The following is a 23618-nucleotide window of genomic DNA, read 5'->3' as shown; positions in this document are numbered from 1 at the left end:
AAAATATAGCAAGGGCTTCTGGGAGGCTCAGTTGGTTGAGAGTTCAGCTCAACTTCGGCTCATGCTATGATCCCAGAGTCGTGGGATCAAGCCCTGCATCGAACTCCAGAGCGTGGATCCTGCTTGGGATTCTCTCTCCGTCTCTCTGCCCCTCCCCTGCTCAAGCACACATGCTCTTTCACTCTCTCATGCTCTCTCTCAAAATAAACATTAAAATATATAAACATACACCCACATACACACATATATAATAAAGATAAGGTGTCCCATTGTGGGAAAGGGGACTTAGTCTAATCAACATGGCTATAAATAACCGCAACAAAGTGTTGACTTTTTTCTTTCTTCAAAATTTTCTACAACGTGGTTGTACCGCTTTTTTATGATTTAGTTCTTAATATAACACTTCAGAGTAAGATTCTGGTTTACATTCTAAACAGAATTAATGGAATACTTTCATCTGTGAAATTACTCAGTATTTTAGAATTTAAAACATAGCTTCTTTTAATTGACCTTAAATCTTAAGGAAAAAAATAAACTAAGGCCTTAATGCTTGCTTGGGAACCCCAAGGGCCTCGTAAAAGTCCACGCGAAAACTAAACATTATGTGCTCTACAAGCAGGAAGCTCCCAAGTGAGGGCACATATCCTGGGGTCAAAACAACCCACCAAGGTGCAAGAAGAAAATATTAGCAATCCATTTGCATTTTGTTCTCTTCTTTTCAAACTTCTATCCTTGTGATATCATTATAACACATGTAACATAGTATTAGAGTAGTGCATGCATGGAATTTATTAAAACATGTGTATGGATATGTGTGCATATACTTAGATGCTGCATGTACATGTATGCAAGTATGTATGTGTACAAGTGAGTGTATATGTACAGGAGTATATGTGTATACAAGAGTGTGTGTGCATGTGTATGAATATGTGTACAAATGTATGTTTGTACATACATGAGTATGTGCGTGTAAGAGTATATACGTATGTGGGTATGTGTATGTTGTGAACACAAGTATGTGTGAGTGTATGTGTATATGGGGGTATGTACATGTGTTTAAGTACATGTGTGTCTGTATACAAGCACGTATGTGTGTACAAGAGTATATATGTACATAGGTGTGTACATGTGGTATGTTAGTGTTTGTGTACATGGGTATGTATGTGTATCGATGCATATGTACACAGGTGTATATGCACATATGTGGGGTGTACATGCGTACAAGTGTATGTGCAAGTGTCTATGTATGTACGTGACTATATGTGTACATGAGTGTGTGTGTGTACATTAGTGTTTATGACTATGTGGGTATGTATGTGTATCAACACATATGTACATAAGTGTACATGTGTATATGGGGGTGTACATGTGTACAAGTGTGTATTTGTGTGTGTGTAAAAGTGTGTGAGCAGTGAGTACATACGTACATGGTGTGCATATATCATATGAATGTGTGTACATGTGTATATACGCATTATATGAGGTGTGAGTGTGTCAAGAGTCCCCAGTGTCTTAATGGCCAAAATGGGGCCAGCACAGCTCTGGAAAGTACCTGTTCTCCCATCCTAAAAACCCAGGCCCTTTCCACAAAAATGTATTTTGATGGCCTTCAAACTGTGTTTAGCAGGTCCCTTTAGGGACCATATGTTCCCTGGGTCAAGGAGCCAACAACTTTCTCAAGTACTCAGTCAAGTGAGTAACGAACAACACAGTACCTGAGCTCATTACTACCTTCAGCACATGGCCACTGAGTGTTCCCACTGCCGGGCACAATCTATGAGGATCCAAACTCCAGGGTGAATTGGCATACACCGTGACTTAACCTTAATAGAATCCAGGTAATGGGACAGCACCAGGACATAAACTCAGGGACACAGACGCACTCAGCTTGGCTCTGGGACAAGCTCCTGGCACGTAGAAGGGGCTTGAGGGAATGCTTGCCAAATGACTATTTACTGACATTTACTGCATTTTCACGAGTGAAAAGTAGCACGTCTTGGGGAAAACAAAGCCTTATGCAACTAGAGCAAAAGTATATGGAAAAACAGAAAATAAAGTTAAAAAAGTAACAGGGAAAGAACATTTTTATCAGAGAAGATTTGCAAACCATATAAAGGGACTGACTGGTATTGAAATATATAAAGAACTCTTAAAACGCAGTGTAAAAAAAAAAAGGAGACAAACAAGCCAATTTTAAAATGGGCAAGTCATTTACATAGACATCTCTCCAAAGATACACCAGTGGCCAGTAAGCACATAAAAAGATTCTCAACATCATTAACCATCATGGAAATGCAAATCACAGCCACAGTGAGATACCACCCACTGTGACAGCTCTAATTAAAAAAAAAAAAAAAGACTAGTGAGCACTGGCAAGGATGTGGAAGTTTCCCTCGCACTGGCAGAGGTATACACGTACAGCTGCCTTCGAAAACACTCCAGCACTTCCTCAGAGCGTCAGAGGCAAGGCCACTATATGACCCAGCAGTTCCCCTCCTGGAAGCACACCCGAGTGAGATGACAACATGTGCCCACACAGAGACAAATGTCCACAGCAGTGCCATCTGTGAGACCCAAGGAGGGGAAAACCCCAAGCACCCATCAACTGAGCAGATAAATACAAGTGGCTCATGGGTACAACAGACTCTCATTCCACCGTGAGAAGGAATGAAGGACGGCTTCACACTACAAGTTGGATGAAGCTTGAAAATACCAGGGTAAGTGAAAGAGACCAGACACAGAAGACCACATTTGGGTTGAGTCCGTCCACAGGAAATCTCCAGAAGAGGCAAACCTACAGAAGCAAAGCAAACTGCTGCCTGCCTGGGGCTGGAGCTGGGGCTGGGGCTGGGGCAACGCCTGGATCAATGAGCAGGGACTACTGGAGAACAAGGGGTTTCTTTGGGAGATGATAAAATGCTCCAGAGCCGATCATGGCAATGGGCGCACAATCCCATGAACAAACCAACACCACCACACTGTGCACTTCAAATGAGTGAGATGTATGGCACGTAATAATAGCTCTAAACGCCTTTCACATAAAAGGCAGGCAACATCAGTTAAGTGCAGGAGTAAGAACCTCAACGTTCTTCTCTTCTGCAGAAGCAAAAATGGTCAGAATCCGCTCTTTCAGAACCATGGAAATTGAAGGTCTGGGGCAATCCAGGACACATTTATTGATGCAATAATTGGTGAAAATGAGGTCATACTAGAATAGGGTAGGCCCTTCATCCAGCATGACTGCAGTTGTCCTAAGAAAAGGGAAGACTGCGTGAAGACCCAGAGGCACCTGACACGCAGGTCACATGACACGTGGGCACATGACAACTGAGGCAAGACTGAAGAGACACAACCACAGGCCAAGGACAGCAGCCTCAACCGGATGCTGGGAGAGGCAGAGAGGACCGACTCATAGATTCAGAGGGAGTGCAGCCCTGTCAATGCCTGCATCTCAGACTTCTGGACTCCAGGGCTAGGAGACAACAGGGTGTGGTTTCAAGCCACCCAATTGGTGGTGCTTTGTTAGAGCGGCCACAGGACACTTGCACAGAAAACTTTAGAGAATTTGTTCTGAGAGGTCATTAAATACATCTACAACGTTCAGCAGCAACAACTGGGGGAGGGAAGAAAATCTGATATTCAGGGCTGTCATAGTAGATTATTTCCCTGTCAGGTTTACAGCTGAAGTTTATACGACACGCAAAGAACCAAGAGAGTATAGCCAAACACAGGGAAAAACCACCACCAGAAACTGTCTGTGAGGAAGGCTAGGCATTGAACTCATTGGACAGAGACCTTACATCAGCTATTTGAAATGTGCTCAAACTCACAGGAACTCTCCCTAAAGAACTAAAGGAAAGTAGAACAGTCTTAGCAAGAGAAAATATGGGTAAACAGAAGTTGTACAAGAAGGGCAGGAAAAACTCTGGAGTCAAGAAGCTCAACAAACAAAACTAAATGTGCACGAGCAGGTTCAACATCAAGAGCAGATTTGGGTGGACAAAGGGAAGACACGGCAAACCCGAAGACAGGTCAACAGAGACTGTCCAGAGTGGAGGACAGACAGAAAACAGAATGAGGAAGAACAGACAGCCCCTCAGAGACCTGCACCAACATCACCAACTGTACCAACGTCATCAACATGAGCGGCCCAGAAGGAGAGAGGATCAGAAAAATAGGTGAATGAACTGCCAAATTTTCCCCAAATTTGATCTTTAAAACCCAGAAACCCAAAAACCTCCAACCACGATAAACTTAGGGAGATTCACAACTAGACAGGTCACAACTGCATGGTTCAAACTGCACTGTTTAGTGTCCAGAGAGCAAGAGAAACTCTCGATCAGCAACCGGGGAAGATGAACGGCTGACTCCTCAGAACCCACAGAGGCCACAAGGTAGTGCGACGGCACACCAAGTGCCAGAGGGCAGAACGGTCAACCAAGAATTCTATACCCAGCAAACAATCCTTCCAAATCAAAGGAGAAAATAAGACAGCCACAGATGACCAAAAACAGCCAATTCACTTCCGTGCTACCAGTTGTTCCTTCTGAGAAACAAATCCACGTATCGAAAGAAAGAACACCACTAAATGTAACTGCACTGGTAAATGTGAAAGGCAGTATAAACTTATTCGTAAGTTTTTCCGGGTGACTTAAACAATGTATTAGGCAGTCATCATAAATCTGTTTTGAGGGACATACAGTTTATATGGAAACAAACTGTACGACTGAGAGAACGGGGAGAGGAAGCGGGCTGCAAGGCAGCGAAGTGTCTACACACTACTGAGATTAAATGCATACTGATCCAAGCTGGGCTGTTACACATTAGGATGGCAATGTATAATCCCAGGGCAATCACTAAGAAAGTAACAGAAATAATACAGTAAGTAAAACAAGGCAACTTAAACAGTAAGCCAGAAAATACCTATTTGACATAAAACAAGGTAATAACAGAGGAACGGAGAAAAGATAAACATAATAAGGGCAAGGAAATTTGGGGAGCACCAAGTGTGTATGAAGTTTGTTCTTTTCCTGATGGTTAAAGTGAGCTAATATTCTAAGACATGTCAGCTCAGTAATGATTACCAAAGGGTCACAGGCTGCTGAAGAGCCTGAACTCTGACCACAAGACGATCTACAAGTCAGAACCCAGGGGTGCCCAGGGGGCTCAGTCAGTGGAGTGTCCAACTTGATTTCAGCTCAGGTCATGATCCCAGGACTGTGGGATCAAGCCCAGCATCAGGTTCCGAGCTATGCATGGAACCTGCTTGAGAGTCTTCCTTTCTCTCTCTCTCCCTCTCTCTCTCCTTCTACCCCACTCATGCTCTCACTCTTTGAAAGAAAAAATACATATATTTAAAAGTCAGAACCCAAGAGGTACATTTATTATTATTTTTGTTGATGGGGTCACCTTGTCCAAGCTGCTATTTTCTTTTTTTATAATTTATATTTTATTCTGAGAGAAAGAGTGACCAGAGAAGGGGGCAGAGAGAGTGGGGGAGGGAGGGGAGAGAGAGGGAGGGAGGGAGGGAGGGAGAGAGAGAATGAATTCCAAACAGGCTCCACACCATTAGCACAGAGCCCAATGCAGGGCTAAAACTCACCAATTGTTAGATCACATGACCTGAGCTAACTGAGCCACTCAGGTGCCCCCTCTCTACAGAAATTTCTAAATGAAAATTTTTTTACTGTTTACTTTTGAGAGTGAGTGAGCAGGGGAGGAGCAGACAGAGACAGAGACACAGAATCTGAAGCAGGCCCCAGGCTCCAAGCTGTCAGCACAGAACCCGACCCGGGGCCTGAACCCACGAACTGTCAGATCATGACCTAAGCTGAAGTCCGACAATTAACCTACTGAGCCACACAAGCGCCCCTGTGGAAGCTTCAACCTCAAGAAAGCCATGTTTCCAAGTATCGGTTTCCTAAACTAGGACATCCATGTTTTTTGAAGGAAAACAGTTTCAGATGGGCTAATCTGTCACGTAACAGACCACACACTGTGCAAAGGGCAGAAATTCACGAGAAAGATTCCAGTTTTCTGTGGGAGTAAATGTCAAGTTCACTGACAGGACTTTAATACCCTAATCAGATGGAAAAGGAACTGCACGCCCACCCAGCCCAACAGGTAACAGTTTAGGAGAGAGGCAACAAGGCCCACACTGAAAGGCTACAGACAAAAGATAGGTTTTGACCTCAGACGGGCGTGTGTCATTTCCCAGCCATGGAGCCCGGCAAGCGACAACCTCCGAGCTTACCACTATCATCAGTAAAACGGCGGGGAAGGCTGCTTGCCCAGGGCCAGGCCTTCATCGTCTGCACCTCAATGACAGGGACAAGCCCTCAGAAGCCTCTCTGGCAATGCTCCTGCCCAGCTCCAACCCTTTTGGCAGAAAACTGCTCAACCACGGGGTTTGGACTCAACCCAGAACCTGGAGTTCAAAGCCTTGCCTTGAAATGCCACTCACGGTCCAGGAAGTGGCTCTCAGACCAGCAGGCTCAGCGCTTCGGGCTACCTCCACGTTGTCCCAGAGGCCCTTGTGGGCGATGAGACACTGGAGCAGAAAATAACTATCTGCTAGAAACTTCTCCGTAGTCCCCTGCCTCCCTTCCAGATCACTGTGCTCCACTCCAAAACGTCTCTGCATCTGTGGACCAAAATGCAGCACCAACCCATAGCAACGGGTATTCGGGGCTGGGATCCAGCCTGGCCCCCAGAGCAAGGCGCATGTGCGGCAGGGATGAGGCCCAGGCCCCACCCCGGGGACCCCTTGCTATCCAACAGAGATGTGCTGGCTCCAGGGTGACTAAGACAGCCTGGCAAGCGTCAGAGGAACAGGCACCGATGGGGAGCCGCCGGCATGCTGTGTGACCCCCCAGCTCCGAAATCCCGGGCTTCTCCGAGCCGGCTGTCCACAAATGAAAAACAATGAAATGTCCCACAAAGACACCGTCCTTCCCCACGTACTTCCATCAGAGCCTCTGGGCAGCAACCCTGCTACCGGCGCACACCCAGAGGGGTCCAGCCCCCGTGTTCAGACAGCCTCCAGCACCGGGGGCCCTTCCTCACTCACCACAGGCCAAAGCTTCAAGAAACCAACAAGATGTGCCCAATGACCACGCGGTCACGCATGCCCTCACTGCATCTAACCAAACCCCAGCAAACACCTGATGCAGAAGTCACAGACCAGAACACTATGCACACAGGAGGCCACACCCGCCCAGCCAGTCATACCCCGTGGAGGGGCTGCACCAAGCACTCGCAGATACCCCAACTCTGCTCCAGCTAGGCCCTCCCCAGGCTCTCACAGCTTGCAGAGAGCCCCTCAAGGGTAAAGGGCTTTGCAAACCATGGCAGGTCCTTTGGCCTCCAAAGGCAGCCAGGGAGGAAGGTTCCTACCATCCAAGTTTAGTAGCATGGTGGACAGGAAAGGGAGTTCCGATGAATTCCAAGTTCAATGTTCTACCACCATGCAGATCTATTGCTACTGCCGTCCTCGGCTGCTGGTCCACCGGCACGTGGGAAATGAGGACCAGCAAGAGACGGCACGGTCTCGGGGCTGACGCTTCCAGACTGAACACACATCAGGATCCTCTGCTGAGCTTGACCAGACACTGATGGGCAGGACTGCTAGTATCCAAAGTCAGGAAGTAAGTGTGGGTAGGGATGTGGAGGGACTGGAAGGCCCGTATGCATCAAGTGGGACAGAAAGAGCCCAGCTGTGGAAAAAGGCAGGGCAGGTCCTCATGGAACAGAATCACAACAGGACCAGCAACCCCACCTCTGGTCTGTCCCCAGAAGAACTGGAAGCAGGGACCCGAGGAGACACTCGCTCACCCACGTTCATGACAGCCACCAGGTAGAAGCGGCCCACGTGTCCACTGACAGAGGACAGCAGCGTGGTCCAGCCACCTGATGGAACATCACTGAGCCTCCATGAAGAAGGAACTCCTGGCACCTGCCACAACGTGCATGAACCCAGAGGACGGGATGCTGAGTGACACGAGCCGGACACGCAGAACACTGTAGGGTCCCACTCGTATGAGGTCCCGGGACTGGTCAAACTCACGGGGACAGAAAGTAGACGGTGGTATCAGGAGCTGGGGGAGGGACAGGAGGTTAGTACCAAGTGGGGACAGAGGTTCAATACGGAAAGAAGAGAAAGTTCTGGAGAGGGACGGTGGGGATGGCTGCACAATAACGTGAATGTTCTTAATGCCACAGAACTAACAACTGGAAATGGCTAACGTTTTATGTCACGTATGACAGGTAAAGAAACACTCAGATCGCGGGGTCGCTCCCCGGAACCTAGGGTGGGGCCTGAGAACCAGAGTTTCTGACAAGCTCCCAGGGACGTAGTTTGAGAACCACCATGGTAGGACAAGCAGAGGAAGGACTTCAGCGCCTTGCCCGGACCCACAGCCCAAACCTAACCGGTATCTGGTGTCCGCGCATGCTGCCACCTGGCTTTGCTTACTCATCAGAGAGAGCAGAGACCAGTGGCATTCCAGGTGACGAGTCTTCCACCCAAATCACAGGAAGTGGAACCAGCAGGACTCCTCAATCCTCAACAGGGCCGTTCCTCCTCAGGCTCACCGTGGAAACTGCTCTAAGCTACTCCGTTACTCTGAAATTGAGCTGTTCTCAGGGAACGGAAGTGACAGTGTCCTGGTGCTTATGATGGCCGCGGCCTCAGAACTGAGAGCTCAGCAGCCGGGCAGCCAGGGAACACCAGCAACACCTCCGTGTGCAGCGCGCAGTCCTTCGAGAACGAGCCCTAACTAAAGCTCAAATGCACTGAAGCTGTCACGGCCTCAGTTTCGCTGCCCTTCAGGTGCAGTTTTCTTTCAAGAACATTTCAGGTACCATTACCCTATTTTTTTAAGTTGTTATTTTTAGAGAGAGAAAGAGTAAGCGCACAAGAGAGGGGCAGAGAGAGAGAGAGAGAGAGAGAGGGAGAGAGAGAGAGAGAGAGAGAGAGAGAGAGAGAGAGAGAGAATCCCAAGCAGGCTCCAAACTGTCAGCACAGAGCTGGACATGGGGCTCGAACTCACAAACCGTGAGATCATGACCTGAGCCGAAATCAAGAACTAGACGCTCAACCAACTGAGCCCCCCAGGCTTTTAAATACAGAACACCACCCACCCCTGTAGTCTGTATACACCCATGTTCACTCTGCACACGCTCTCCACATGCAGAGGGCCCAGCAGACATGCAGGCGGCTTCTTAAACACAAGGCATGTTTCCACGTGTGAACATGACCCTGCTTCTCTTCCAAATTTCCCGTAAATGCAAAAACCTTAGCCATTCACGTAACATAATCACCATAAACATGGTTTTGCTTTCGATCTCTGTTCCTTTATATGTTTAAATGCATGAACATTTGTTTTCGTTGTGAAAGATTTCAAACAGACATAAAAGTACAGAAAATATCACAATCCATGTATCTACCATGGAGATTTCATAACATTGTGCTGTATATTTTTTGAAAAAAATTTTAAGTACAAAAAACACATTACGGATGCACACTCCCATCCCCCTTTCCTATTCGAAGGTGACCACTAATCCTAGAGTTGAAGGGCATCCTTTCCAGGCAAGGTCTTTGTGCTAAGAATCTGCAAGTGTCTGTGAAGTGCAGGCAAGTATTTTATTTCGTCATATACAACAGACACAATTATTTTCTTCTTGTCGTTTATATTGGGATGATGCATGCGTACAGAAAAGCACACATAGCAAATCTGTTCACTCGATGAACTGACAAGCCATTGGGGCGTCACCCACGTAAAGAAATGGGACACACAGCCTCCCCATAACCCCTTTCCCTTTCAGCCACTCCCTCCCCAAGGGTGCCAGCCACCTTCTAAACCACACATTATTTTTGCCTGTTGTTATATTATATACACGGAATCAGTCCATAAGTTCCTGTTTCTGACTCCTTCCACTATGAACGACGCGTGAGGCCCATCTGTGTCACCACATGCAGGCGTCATTGCTACAGACCCTGCTGTGTGATCAGGCCACAATCTACCTAGTCATCGTGCTGCTGGACACCTGGGTACTTCCCAGGGTTTTCCTATGACACATGGTGCTGCTATGAACACCTGGCACATGGCTTCCGATGGAAACGTACCCTAATTTCTCGTGGGCACATTCCTTAGAGTGAGGCTCCTGCATCCTGGGATTTCTTATGTCTGGCCTAGCAAATATTTCCCATTTCCCCAAATGACTGACCCACATCACGCTGCCATCAGCAGCCTCACACAATGGCCCACCCTGTATTTTCCATCTCCCCTTCGCCACTTGATAGGGTCTAACACAGTGGCCACTAAGTCAACATTTCATCTTGACTTTTTTCCACTTACATTAAAACACCATCCTATAGTCCTAAAAACATACTATTACCTATAATGCTTGCGTAATAGCTCAGGTATGCAACTAAAAACCATGTAACCATTCTCCCATTAACCGTTTCCTGCTATTGTCCGGAGCATGAAGAATAGCCCCATTCACAAACCATTCAGCTGTGGTTTCTTTTACTCTATCCTTAGCATCAATTCCTAGAGAATTGCCACATTTTCTTCCTGCTAATGGACACTTCCCTGGATGGCTTTTATATACAGACGCATGTTGAGTAAGACTTTCTTCAGAAACCCTCTTTGGAGTGTAACTGCAGTGACCCTGGCAATCTAATGGATGTACCACAGTGGCATTAAAAAAAGAGAAAACTAAAATTTTACCTTCCCGCAGGCAAGGAGAATGGCAATCACCGAGGGGAAGAGATCCTAATGCAAAGTTTCCTCAAATCCACCACTGCCCCCAAAATGTTCTTTTCTCCTTCCTCAGCGAGAAGACACAGTCGTGTCCTGCTGTCCCCTTCATTCTCCTCTCTTCAACCACAGCAGGCACCTGCCGGTCACGGCCTGTGCGCTGGGGACCCTGCTGGATACCTGCCGTCAGGGCCTGTGCGCTAGGGCCCCTGGTGGACACCTGCCGGTCAGGGTCTGTGCACTGGGGACCCCGGGGCCCACCTGCCGGACAGGGCCTGTGCGCTGGGGCCCCTGGTGGACACCTGCCAGTCAGAGCCTGTGCACTAGGGACCCCAGGGCCCACCTGCCGGTCAGGGCTGTGTGCCATGGGCCCCGGGGCGCATCTGCTGGTTAGAGCCAATGTGCCGCAGGCCCTCATGCTGGGGATGCCCTTTCCCTAACTACCTGCAGACTCAACTCCTTCATCTCCTTCTAATCGTGGCATAAACACCATTTTCTCACGACAGGTACCCGGCGGCAACTGCATCCTCTACTCCCCCCGCAAGCTAACATATGCCACTGTCTCATTACATCTGAAGATCATCCACTGTCCAGCATAAGACCATCAACTCCCGGACAATCGACCTCTTTATTTTGTCCACACTTAGGATCCCAATGACCAAGAGGTGCACCCAACATGTAGCAAGTGCTCAATGACCATTTGCTGACTCTGTGAAAGGAATCAAAGTCACATCAGTAAGTAAGCAAGGCCTGCTCTGCTGCCTCTGGTGGGGTGACAACCTCCTGCCCGCACCACACCAACAAATCTCAGGAAGCTCTCGCTGCTCACAGGATCCGGGCCTCAGTGGGCCACAGCGAGAAGCGATGCCTCCCCACCTCCACCACTGCCTCTCAGCCAACTTTCAGCAATATCCACTTTTCCCCAAAATTACAGAAGGCAAAAGCCCTGATTACATAAAGCCATAAGGCGCCATCTGGCTCATCAACCTGCACTACAAAAGAAGAAAGGCTTTCATCTTCCTGCAACCGTTTAAGCATTTGTACCTTGAAGCAAAGCAAAAATCAGTAACCTCCGAAGTTCCTCCGAGTCCTCTGGAACTTCTTGCTGAGACTTTCTGAACTGAACCCTCTCCAAAGCACAGTTCAAACACTACACTACACTACAGTGTCTCCTTCGCCCTATGAGAGCCCAGCGACCCTCTTCCCTCCAGCCGCCATCTCCTGCTGGCCAGCCTCCATGTCTCGTCCAGGGGCTTCTCCCATGCCACTACATCTGCCCCACCCTGGTTTGGGGAGCTCTGGCTCCCCGATGCCGCCTAGCACGGGGATGGCACCAGCACAACCTCGGCTCAGGTCACGATCTCACGGTTTGTGGGTTAGCACCCCGCGTTGGGCTCTGTGCTGACAGCTCAGAGCCTGGAAACTGCTTCAGAGTCTCTGTCTCCCTCTCTCTCTGCCCTCCTCCCTCGCGCTCACAGCCGCACATACTCTCTCTCTGTCTCATATAAACATTAAATTTTTTTAAAATAATAAAATAAAATTTAAAATTTAAATTAAAAATGGACAAAGGATGGGTGCCAAGTGGCTCAGTCAGTTATGTGTCCAACTCCTGATTTCAGCTCAGGTCATAATCTCAGATTATGAGATCGAACCCTGCATCAAGTTCTGCACTGACAGTAAGGAGCCTGCTTGGGGTCCTCTCTTTCCCTCCCTCTCTCTGCCTCTCCCCTACTCATGCACGTGCTAGCTCACTCTCTCTTTCAAAAATAAACATTATTTTTAAAATGGGCAAAGAGAGGCACCTGGGTGGCTTAGTTTGTTAAGTATCCAACTTCAGTTCAGGTCATGATCTTGTGGTTGGTGGGTTTGAGCCCCACATTGGGCTCTGTGCTGACCGCTCAGAACCTGGAGCCTGCTTTGGATTCTGTGTCTCCCTCTCTCTCTTCCCCTGCCCTGCTCACACACTCCCTCTCAAAAAAAAAAAAATTTAAAAAAACGTTTTAATAAAATTGGGCAAAAGATCTGAATAAACATTTGTCACAAAAAGATACACAAAAAGATACACAAACAGCCAATGAGCACGTGAAAAGTACCCAACCACAATGAGGCTGCATTTCACACCTGCAAGGATGGCTACAATCAAAAACACATGCATGGGGCCTGGAGGGCTCAGTCGGTTAGGCATCTGACTCTTGGTTTTGGCTCAGGTCGTGATCTCACGGTTTCATGAATTCAAGCCCTGCATCAGGCTCTGCACAGGCAGTACAGTGCCTGCTTGGGATTCTCTCCCTCTCTCTCTCTGGCCCTTCCCCACTCATGCTCTCTCTCTCAAAATAAATAAAACTTTTTTTTAAATTAAGGGAAAAGAATGACACGTGATAACAAGTGTTGGTGAGGGCATGGAGAAATTGGAGCCCTCGTCCTTGCTAGAAAACAGTCCAGCAACTCATCAAAAGGTTAAATTCCACTGCTAATTATATCACCCAAGAGAAATGAGAAGTATGTCCACACAAAAACTTGTGCATGAACTCACAGCAGCATTACCCGTAACAGCCAAAACGTGGAAACAGCCCAATGCCCCCCACCTGACGACGGGGTAAGGAAAACACGGAGTCTCAATGTAACGGGGTACTATTCAGCCAAAGACAGGCACGGCATGCTGGTCCAAGATCCAGCACGGATAGCCCTCCGGACGGGGCAAAACGAAAGCAACAGACACAGGAGGACACACACTATGTGCTTCTATCTCCATGAAATTCCCAGAAGAGGTGAATCTACAAGACAGAGAGACTAACAGCTGCCCGGGCTAGGAGGAGAGGGGGCTGAGGAGTGAAGTCTGACCACTAATGGGTTCAGGGTTTCTTCCAGCCAAGAGGAGAATGCTCTAAAATTAGGTCGATGGCTGCACAACTCTGTGAACTGTGTCATTCAAATGGGAGAATGACATGGTATGTGAAATAGATCTCAATAGAGCTGTGAAAAAATGTTTTATGAATTATCCCTTCTCCCCCGTTCTTGGGCGCACAAACGACTTTCCTACACCAGCACTGGGCCTAGAGCAGGGACGGCCTTCAATCTCACACAAAGGGTCTACTAAGAAGGGAAAAGCTCTTCTACCTGGGAAATCCTCTGGCTGTTCTGGGCACAAGCAGAAGAGTCTAGCGGGGGTTGTTGCCACGGAAACTTCCAGCAGCCCCTGGGGTCCCCATCATCCCTGCGGCTACGAAGCTGCACGTCACAACCAGAAGCAGCCTCTGAATGCTGAGAACTAGGGAAGCTGCCCTTAACGAAGGGGTCTCCCACCCCTCCACTCTACGTAGGAATTCAAAGGAAGGATGGAGCCGGCCCGCTGGACAGCTGTGTGCAGTACTGACCATTCCGAACAGGGCCATTCCCAGTGAAGCCTCTTCGCAGGTGGGACTTACCGAACTCTAGGTAATCTCTCTTTAGTCCTGGAAAACCCTTTCAGCAGGTGCTGTGGTCCCTTTTAACAGATGTGAAAACAAGGCTCTAGCAGCACAGCCTGCCCAAAGTCACAGAGCTGGCACACAGCTAAGCGGTGGGGCCAGAACCTGTACCAGGTTACCTGACGACACCCCCTCCTGTGCTCCCTCCCTGACTCATGGGGAGAGGAGCTGCGACAAGCAAGCCCCATGCCTGGAACCAGAGGTCAGATGGTCCCAATGCAAATCCCTGACTCCTCTGTGACAGTGAACCAACAGCTGACCTCACTGCCCTCAGCTTTCTCATCTCTTGGATGGGAACAGTACCATTTCCAACACTGTTCCCTACAAGAATTTTGTTTTGAAGAAAACATGTGAAAGCATCCACCACAGTGCCTGGTGCCCAAGCTTTTCTTTTCCAAGGGACCCGCAGGCCAGAAGCCAGACACAAACCTTCCAGATCAACCCATGGAACGAATGAACCGCAGACCCGGCGTTCTCACTGCCTCGAGCATGGCGTCGTGCACCACAACACTGGCATCTTGCTCTCGTCAAGACCCGAACAGATTGAGGGGTCCCAGGAGCTCAAGGACACATGCGAACCATTTGCACACGAAAGGACGTTCTCAAGATGTGAGTGGCTAGTCCTTTCCAAGGNGGGGGGTGGGTTTATGGGTCTGTTTCCTGAAGACATCACAAAACTGAAGTTGAGTGCCCCAAAACATTCACCTACAGATGATTCTCCCTGTGTCCCCCTGGAGCAAGAGGAACCAGCACAGGGCCACCAGAGCGCTGCTTCTCCATGAGTCTTTCCAAACCTGCTTCTGAAAGGGCCCCGGTCAAGTTGGGTGCATTCCTCAAAAAACCTCTTCGACCTCTCACTTTCATAATGTTTATCTGTGGGGAGGTCCGGTGATTTCTTCCAGAGTTTAAAAGCAATACTACTTTAGCTAATAGTATTTGGGGAAGTTTCAAATCACTTACAAAGGAGTTCAAAATTCCAAAAAGATTCATGATCTCTCTCTTTAACTAAATTCAATCTGTTTCAGGTTTGTTTGTTTGTTTTCTTTCCTTAAACCTTCACTCTGGGCCTGGCCGGTTAAGTCTGAAAGCGACTCAGGTTTTCTAGGATCTCCTGACCTGAAAATGAAAATGTTCCAAAATATCTAGCAGGACCAAGTGTGCCTCTACCTCAGTAAAGGCTAACTAGAGCCTGCATTCACAACCAAATTAGGCCCTCTAATAAAATTCCAAGCAGTCACTGGCACTGTGAGCCAAGTGAGATACAATTAAATCCATTTGAACAAACCTCCACTGGTCTATGGAAGCAACCACAAAAACTAAGACCAGGCCATCCAGCGGCCTGCAACCTAGAAGACCCACAATGCTATTCAACAGCCAGAGAAAGGAACACCCTGGAAATTGGCATGAACAAATCAGGAACGCGTGTGTAAAGGGAAAACGTCATAGTAAGAAAAATATGTAGTCAGTCTTGGCCCCGCAGCCAAACCTGCACTGAACCTGGAAGTCTGGGTTTCCAGCAGAGAGGGCCCGGCTCTCCTCTGGTGTCTGCAACTCAAAGACTCCAAATCGGTTAGCTAGGATCATCCAAATACCTTCAGCAGAGGGAACTCGGCCTGTGCTTGGCAAAATGTGTTTCTGAGCTGCCACATTCCCTCTCTAGGAAACATGGTCTGCACACAGACTGAACCGGATGGCTGCGGCAACGCGGAATGGAGCTTAAGCCCGCACACAAACCACGCAAGTGACCATTCTGCCGCACGGGACTGGGGCACGCTCGCTGTCTGGGCTGCCGCGCTCTGTGTCTGTCCTATCGCGCTAGGTCAAGTGCACCCTCTTTCTGAAAAGATAAAGGTGACGACTCACCATGGTCTGCGGTGGCGATTTCCAGGACAGCCACACGGAAGGAACTATCTCGCTGTACGTAAAACCTTCAAAAGAGGGACAGTTCGAGGTCTGAGAATGGCTGGCAAAGTGACCCTTAAGGGAAGCGCATGAGAGGCACCCACGCGACGACGCAGGCCTGCGTAGACTGCAGCCAAGAGGTTACATCTGCCGCTTCCGAGCAGGAGCCACACCCTTGCTGGGGTGTGAATCCCACTCTCCGACCTTGGGCAAGCGATACCGCCTCAGTTTCCCCATCTGTTAAGTGGGGTTGAGGGACTACTGACTCCACAGGACTTCCGCGAGGAGGAAAGCCTCTCCTGCCCCAGGCACTACCAGGGCGGCCAGCACACAGGGAGCGCTCTGTGAGGCCTCTCATCAACACAACGCATCCTCTGCCCTGCAAAGAGTGCCCTGAATGGGGGTCTGCCCTGAGGAGGCAGAAGACGGGACACTTTCTACTCATAACCCAGTCTATCTCTGGAAACACGCCCACTGCTGTGCAACCCAGCTCACCTCTCACCTTCTGCAGGGGGGTGCCTGGGGGGCTCAGCCGGCTGAGCATCCGACTTCGCTCATCTCACGATCTCACGCTATTTTGTGGGACTGAGGCCCCCTGTCGGGCTCTGTGCTGACAGCTCAGAGCTGGAGCCTGCTTCAGATTCTGTGTGTCCCCCCGTCTGCCCCTCCCCCACTTGTGTGCAGGCTCTCTCTCTCACACGCGCTCTCTCTCAAACATAAACAATTAAAAAAAAAAACTTATCTTCTGCAGGGACTCTGAGGAGACTCACGACCTCACTGCCACCCCAAGACGGAAGGACAGTGGCACACAAGACACCCTGAGATAAAGAACTGACACATACATGTACTTTGCTCAGCCTCTGAAGAGCTGAAAATGGAAAAATCCAGCAGTGAGCAGCATTTCTCAAGAGCTGGGAGGTGAAATCATGGTCCCAGAGACAATTAACAGTGCAAAGTCACGACTGTCACCTGACTCTGCTTTACAGAAGACGGCCTTTGTCAAGGAGATACTGTTCACAGCAGGTGAGGTCCCCAGTGCAGTCACCACTGCCACCTGACTCTCCTCTACAGAAGATGGCCTTTGCATCTCCATCAAGGAGATACTGTTCACAGCAGGCGAGGTCCCCACACATCCCTCCTGGCACAACACCTGCCTGGGGCCCTCAGGTCTGGGTCCTGCAGGTCCTAGGGGCCACCACAATGGCTGGACCCACCAGCGCCAACTGTGTTCAGACACAGACACCAGAAACGGCAAAGCCAGGGGATTATCCTGCTGATTCACTGAAAGAGGGTCCGTTAGGAGTGGACGAGGCTATGATAAAACATGTATTTCACTATACATACATTTCCAGTAGCAACCAGACTCGAAACCAAGGGAGTTCAGAATACCTACAAAATTGTTTTAATACAAGTCCCTTTGCACCCGCCCCTGCTTGGCAAACTGCGCATCGTGAGCAGGTGCACTTGAGATCTTGGGACCTTGGGTTTTCCATCCACATTTTCTACCGTGAAACACATAACACAGCCAGAGAAAGGGGTGTCAGGGCTATGGGCACTTTAACAAAATTCTATCTCAAAAACACATGCAGGTTGAAAATTAAAAGACCGCCTGCGTCCCGAAAGCCACCTCGCCTAGTCCAGTAGCCATTTCAGGTCAAACTGCTCTTCTCCCACCAGAGGTGCCCACAGCCTACTTTCCATGGTATTTTCCTTGCTCTCCATCTATAGTTTTATAACCTATTGAAGCATCCCTATACAAGAGTCCAATTCAGCACGTTTTTTAACTTGAGAGAAACCAGAGTCACCTGCGTGTTTTCTCTGGCTTCTCCGGACGTCCTCGGGGGAGGGTGGAGGGACTCAGTTGTCACATCTGCAGAGATCCCTCAACAGGTCACCAAAGGGCATCTCCCAGATCTCAGAGCAGAGTCTAACTCAACAGGAACATCTGATAAGAGAGGTCACCTCTAAGGTGGGGAACTAACAGCAGGAGAGACTTCCCAAGTGCAAGCAAAAGAGCAAGGTTAACACTGGTTCAATTTAAAGAATCATTTTCTGAAAAACACGTGGCAAGAGGCTCTTTAACACNCAGCACAGAGCCCGACGCGGGGCTCGAACCCACGAACCGCGAGATCATGACCTAAGCGAAAGTCGGACGCCTAACCAATTAAGCCACCCAGGCACCCCAAGACATTTGCACTTCAGAAGCACGAATATAGAGTTGGATTCGTTACCATGGACGCATTAAGTAGATAATTATGAAAACTAGCATAATTTTAGCAGTGTAGAAAAATGCCAAGTGAAAAGACTAGACTATAAAGTGTAAATACACCATGAAGACATGTAAAAAGCATATGCGCGTGGGAAAAGGAAATAACAGCTGAGCCTCAAGCAACATGGGGCCTGGGGCACCAACCCTACTCCCTGCAAAGTGGAAAATCCATGTGGAACTTCTGACTCCCCAAAAACTAACTACTAACAGACTGCTGCTGACTGGAAGCCTTGGCAGCAATAAAAGGTCAATTAATACAGATTTTGTGGGGATGCCTGGGTGGCTCAGTCAGTTAAGCGTCTGGCTTCGGCTCGGGTCATGATCTCATGGTTCGTGGGTTCAAGCCCCGCGTCCAGCTCTGTGCTGACAGCTCAGAGCCTGGAGCCTGTTTCAGATTCTGTATCTCCCTCTCTGACCCTCCCCTGCTCACGCTGTCTCGCTGTCTCCCTCTCTCTCTCTCTCTCTCTCTCTCCCCCTCTCTCAGAAAAAAAAAAACAGATTTTGTGTATGTATTCTATACCATAACCTTCCAAAAAAAAATAAATAAGCTAGAGAAAAGAAATGTTAAGAGAGTCATAACACAAAAATGCATTTACTGTACTTACTGTATTGATCAACTCCCCACAGACACACACAGTTCACACTTGTGTTGTTCAAGAATCAAGTGTACACCAGAACACAAGGGTTGCATTGAAATGGCGGAATATGGATGATTTCTGTTTATAAAATGTGTGTACCTTCAGTTAGGTTCCTGTGTAACAACATTCTCCTCCAAGTGCCCATTCTCACACAACGATGTGTTTTACTGGTGTGATTACAGCTCATTCAAAAGACTTCTGGAAAACAAACTTGGCCAGCACAGCTCTGCGCTGGGAGGCCCTCAGGAGGTCACATGCAGAGACAGCACCTCACCGCAGGTCTGCCCATCCAGACCAAGCTTCCCATGTAATTAATCAGACATCACGTAATCTCACTTCACCTCTGCTGAGCACACAAACTCCAAACTGGTGAGGGATCCAAGGAAACCCCAGCCAATACCGGCCCCACTCCGACCACTTGGGCAGCAGAAACCACGAACCGTGGGCTGAGTCACTCAAACAGCTCACAGAATGCATGCACCTCGGGCCATCTGGAGCCCCCCGCACTCCAGCGCATCCTAATCCTGATTATCTTCACAAAGAACATCTACCCCCTTAAGCCTGGTTATGGTTTTTGAGTGGTTCTATCTCAAAAACACTGCAGTCCTTCAGAGGGTAGCACGACCCAGGGCCCTGCTCTCACACACTCGGGGGTGCAGGCCTCTTTCCAGACAGGCCACCCGGGGCCCCTGTCCCGCCACTCACCGCCCCAGACCCCCCCCCCCCGGTAAGCAGCACAGGCAAAACATCTCTTTTTGTGGTGCCTTTTTCTTAGGAAGGAAAAAATAATACCAAAACAGAATTCCCCCACCCGGAACACATCACTTTCTTGCTAACCACAAATTCTGGCAAAATCTGTTCTACATAACAGTGATTCAGTTAGTTCCTCTTTCTTCAAATTGACACATTTTACCTTGCAAATTGGGTACGTCTGTATGACAGAGAGTTTAAAGACCAAGGAAGCAAACTTAAATCGTATTTCCACAGCTACCATTGTTATCAAGTTAAAATATGATACTATCCTTAAAAACTTTTATGATAAAAATGTAATTCTATTTCAACATCCTAGCCTTTTCTACGCAGCAGATCTTATTTCAGATACTGGGTATAAAGAACAATAATAGTTTCTGCCTGTCGGGAGTTTACAATCGACATGCGTGTCATGAAGGGGAGGAGGGCGGACAGGAAGGGTTTTTTTCTGAATGCAAACAGCACTTGGAGACATAATTCAACCCAAATGCATACATCTTAAGTGACAGCTCAATGGATTCTGACCAATGTACACCCTCAGAGCAGCAGGCAAAGGGTGGTGGCTGGAGCAGAGAGAGCAAGGAAGTGGCCCAGGCATGCAGAGAAGGTGGGGGCCCGTGCGCAGGAGCTCAGATGATGAGCAGAGCTCAGCCATGACCCCAGACGAAACCAGGAGACAAATGGCAGGGAGCTTCCTAACCAAATGGAATGTATGGAATGCCGTCAACTGAGCCCCTCTAACAGAAGTGAAGCTGTTCTCCCTTGTGCTAACGACCAAGTTTAGGTCCATTGGATTGCAGTAAAGTGGGCCCATGATACACAGTGGTCATGTGTGTCTGTTTTTATCAGGGTAGGATGCAACCTAAAAAAATCAAATTACACAATCAAGCATCTATCACATTCATTCATTGCAATTCTTATTCTACGTCACAGTTGCTGAGCTTTATAGCCTCAAAAGAGGCCCTCAAAGAAAACTCTCATCTCTCATACTATAATTTTACTATAAACTATTCTGTTTAAAATGAAAAAAGAAATTCTACAATTCAATAAGAAAAAGAAAACACTCAAAACAAAACGGGCAAGAGATATGAACAGTGAGTTCAGAGAGGCCACACAAGATGAAAATATGACAAGAAACTAAACTCCACTGACACTGGAGGAAATGGAAATTCAAACAAATATGAAACACATTCTTAATTTTTGTGAAGTTTGAAGGGAGTTTTTAAAAAATGGTATTTAGTTTTGATGAGGTTACGAAGGGTATTTTTTTTTTTAATGTTTATTTTTGAGAGAGATACACAGAAAAGCAAAAGCAGGGGAGGGGCAGCGGGAGAGGGAGACTCAGAATCCAAAGCAGACTCCAGGCTCTGAGCTGTCAGCACAGAGCCCAACACAGGGCTCGAACCCACAAACTGTGAGATCATGACCTGACCTAAGTCAGATGCTGACTGAGCCACCCAGGCACCCCTGAGGAAAGGATGTTCTAAATACAGCATGCTGCTGACTAAAGTGGTAGTAGCCACCACAGAGGACAATGCGTTAAAACAAAAAATGTGTGGGGCTCAGTCAGTTAAGCGTCCAACTTCGGCTTAGGTCACGATCTCACAGTTCGTGGGTTCAAGCCCCGCATCAGGCTCTGTGCTGACAGCTAGCTCAGAGCCTGGAGCCTATTTCAGATTCTGTGTCTCCCTCTCTCTTGACCCTCCCCTGCTCATATTGACACAGATTCTGTGTGTGTCTCTCTCTCAGAAATAAATAAAACATTAATAAATAAATAAATAAATAATAAAACAAAAGATGCACAAACCCTAGGAGCTGGCCAGTCCACTCCTACGGCACCTGCTCAGGGTAGGCAGAATGACGCCCCTCCCTCCCGAAGGTGTCCACCACCTAACCCCTGGAGACTCAATCTGTTGTTTGCACAGTAAAGGAGAACGAAGGGAACAGATGGGATTCAAGTTGCCAAGCAGCTGACCTTAAGATAGGGCACAGGCTGTCGATTACCCAGGTAGACCCAATGTAGTCGAGGGGACCTTAAAAATGAAAGAAGTAAACAAGAAAAGAGGAACCAGAGAAATGACAGCATGAGAAAGATGTGCCCATGGCTGCTAAAGAAAGGGGACCATGAGCCAAGGAATGTGGGAGGCATCTGCAAGCTAGAAAGGCCAGAACACGGATTTTCCCCTCAGGCCTCCAGAAGGAATACAGCTCTGGCGACACCTGATTTTAGACCAGGAAAACCGATTTCGGACTGCTGACCTCCAGATGCGGGAGGTGATAAATTTGGGTTGGTTAGGCCACCATGTTTGTGGTCATCTGTTAGAGCAGCAGCAGTAAACTCATACGCTGTCCTGGGGAAACACAGGCACGTGCGCGCAAGGAGGGATGNGTCGGACGCTTAACCGACTAAGCCACCCAGGCGCCCCAGGAGGGATGTTTTCTGAGCACGTGTATGTATAAAACATAAAAACAGAATAGACAGCATCCATCCCTTCACCTCTGGTAAAGAGAGGGTGATGGCAATCAGTATGAGACTTTCACTTAAGCAATAATGTTCTACTTTTTTTTTGAAAGAAAACGTGTTTATCCATAGATTGTTTAAATGAAAATTAAATGTTTAGAGTTACCATTCACAGGTTAAACTTGAAAAAACTAGAATATAAGACCTTTTTGTAATGTGTATTTATTTTTGAAGGAGAGAGAGACAGAGTATGAGCAGGGGAGGGGCAGAGAGAGGGAAAGACACAGAATCTGAATCAGGCTCGGGGCTCTGAGTTGTTAGCAGAGAGCCTGACATGGGGCTCGAACTAAGCCGAAGTCGGCCGCTTAACAAACTAAGCCACCCCGGCAGTCCTAGAATCTAAGACCTTTAATGCTGAAAAACAGTGAACACAATTTTTTTCTGACCATCTCAAAAGCACTACAAAGCCCTAGACCTCACAGTCCCCACAGTAAATACCACAAGTGGGCTCTGCCTGTGTAGACAGGACACCAGAGAAAATACATTCTATATCCATAAGCACAAACCCTTCAACAAATCAAAATCAATGTGAGATCCACATTTATGGTCTACAGGCAAGATTAAGTCTCGAAGGCTCAGATTCTGACACCGGCCCACCCAACCATGATTCCCACCTTGACATGCCTCCGTACGTGGCCAACTTCGAGCAGCTCCCTTGCCTCTGGGTTTTCTTGATACCAGTGTAAAAAAAGCTTTGTGCTACTACTGCTGCCTCGTGGGACGGTCAAAAGATTTTAAACGGAATGCAAGGACAGACTACATCCCAACAGTCCACCAACCCCGCTTTGAGGCTCAGCGGGCTACAGGAAAGCACTGTCAACAGAGGTCCTGGCTACACTGTGGATACCAGAGCCTAATGGAATCTCCGTGGCCCCAGAGAAGGACAACTCCCATGGGAATTCCGGACGAAGTCACGGGAATGTCAGTCTCGAAGAGCTGGCGCCATCTACCCACACGGCACAGCCAGTGGGGGAGCCCTGCCTTCAACAGCTCCTCCAGGACCTGTACCTGCAGAGCGACCCCTGGGCCGCCGCCGCCTCATCCAGCAAGTACGACCTGCTTTGTAATCTGAGGGGAAACAGCCTCCCGTTTCCAAACGTGACCCAGCCCTGGGGTCGAGGCTCCGGCTCTGGAACAGGGGAGGCGGACTGCCCGCTGGGCTCCAACAGGAGGCTTTGAGAGCACAAAGTTCTAACCAGCAGCAAGAGCCATCACATGAGCCTCCTTTCCCATCTAAAAATGAAATGAAAAACCTAAAGACCACCTTTGGGGATGGGGGACTTCTGTGCGGACGCAGACTCACCCAGG

At 48.4% G+C, this 23618-nt stretch overlaps 1 protein-coding gene across 1 annotated transcript in view; it reads right to left on the bottom strand.

Annotated features, from left to right (window-relative positions):
• SNX8 (sorting nexin 8) overlaps nucleotides 1-23618 on the bottom strand; it is a 69006-nt gene that overhangs the window by 14428 nt on the left and 30960 nt on the right. The gene's annotated exons all lie outside the window — the stretch shown is intronic.

Source organism: Crocuta crocuta, unplaced genomic scaffold, assembly GCF_008692635.1.
Source record: "Crocuta crocuta isolate KB4526 unplaced genomic scaffold, BGI_CrCroc_1.0 scaffold273, whole genome shotgun sequence".
NCBI lineage: Eukaryota > Metazoa > Chordata > Mammalia > Carnivora > Hyaenidae > Crocuta > Crocuta crocuta.
This window is presented reverse-complemented; position numbering and strand designations above follow the sequence as displayed.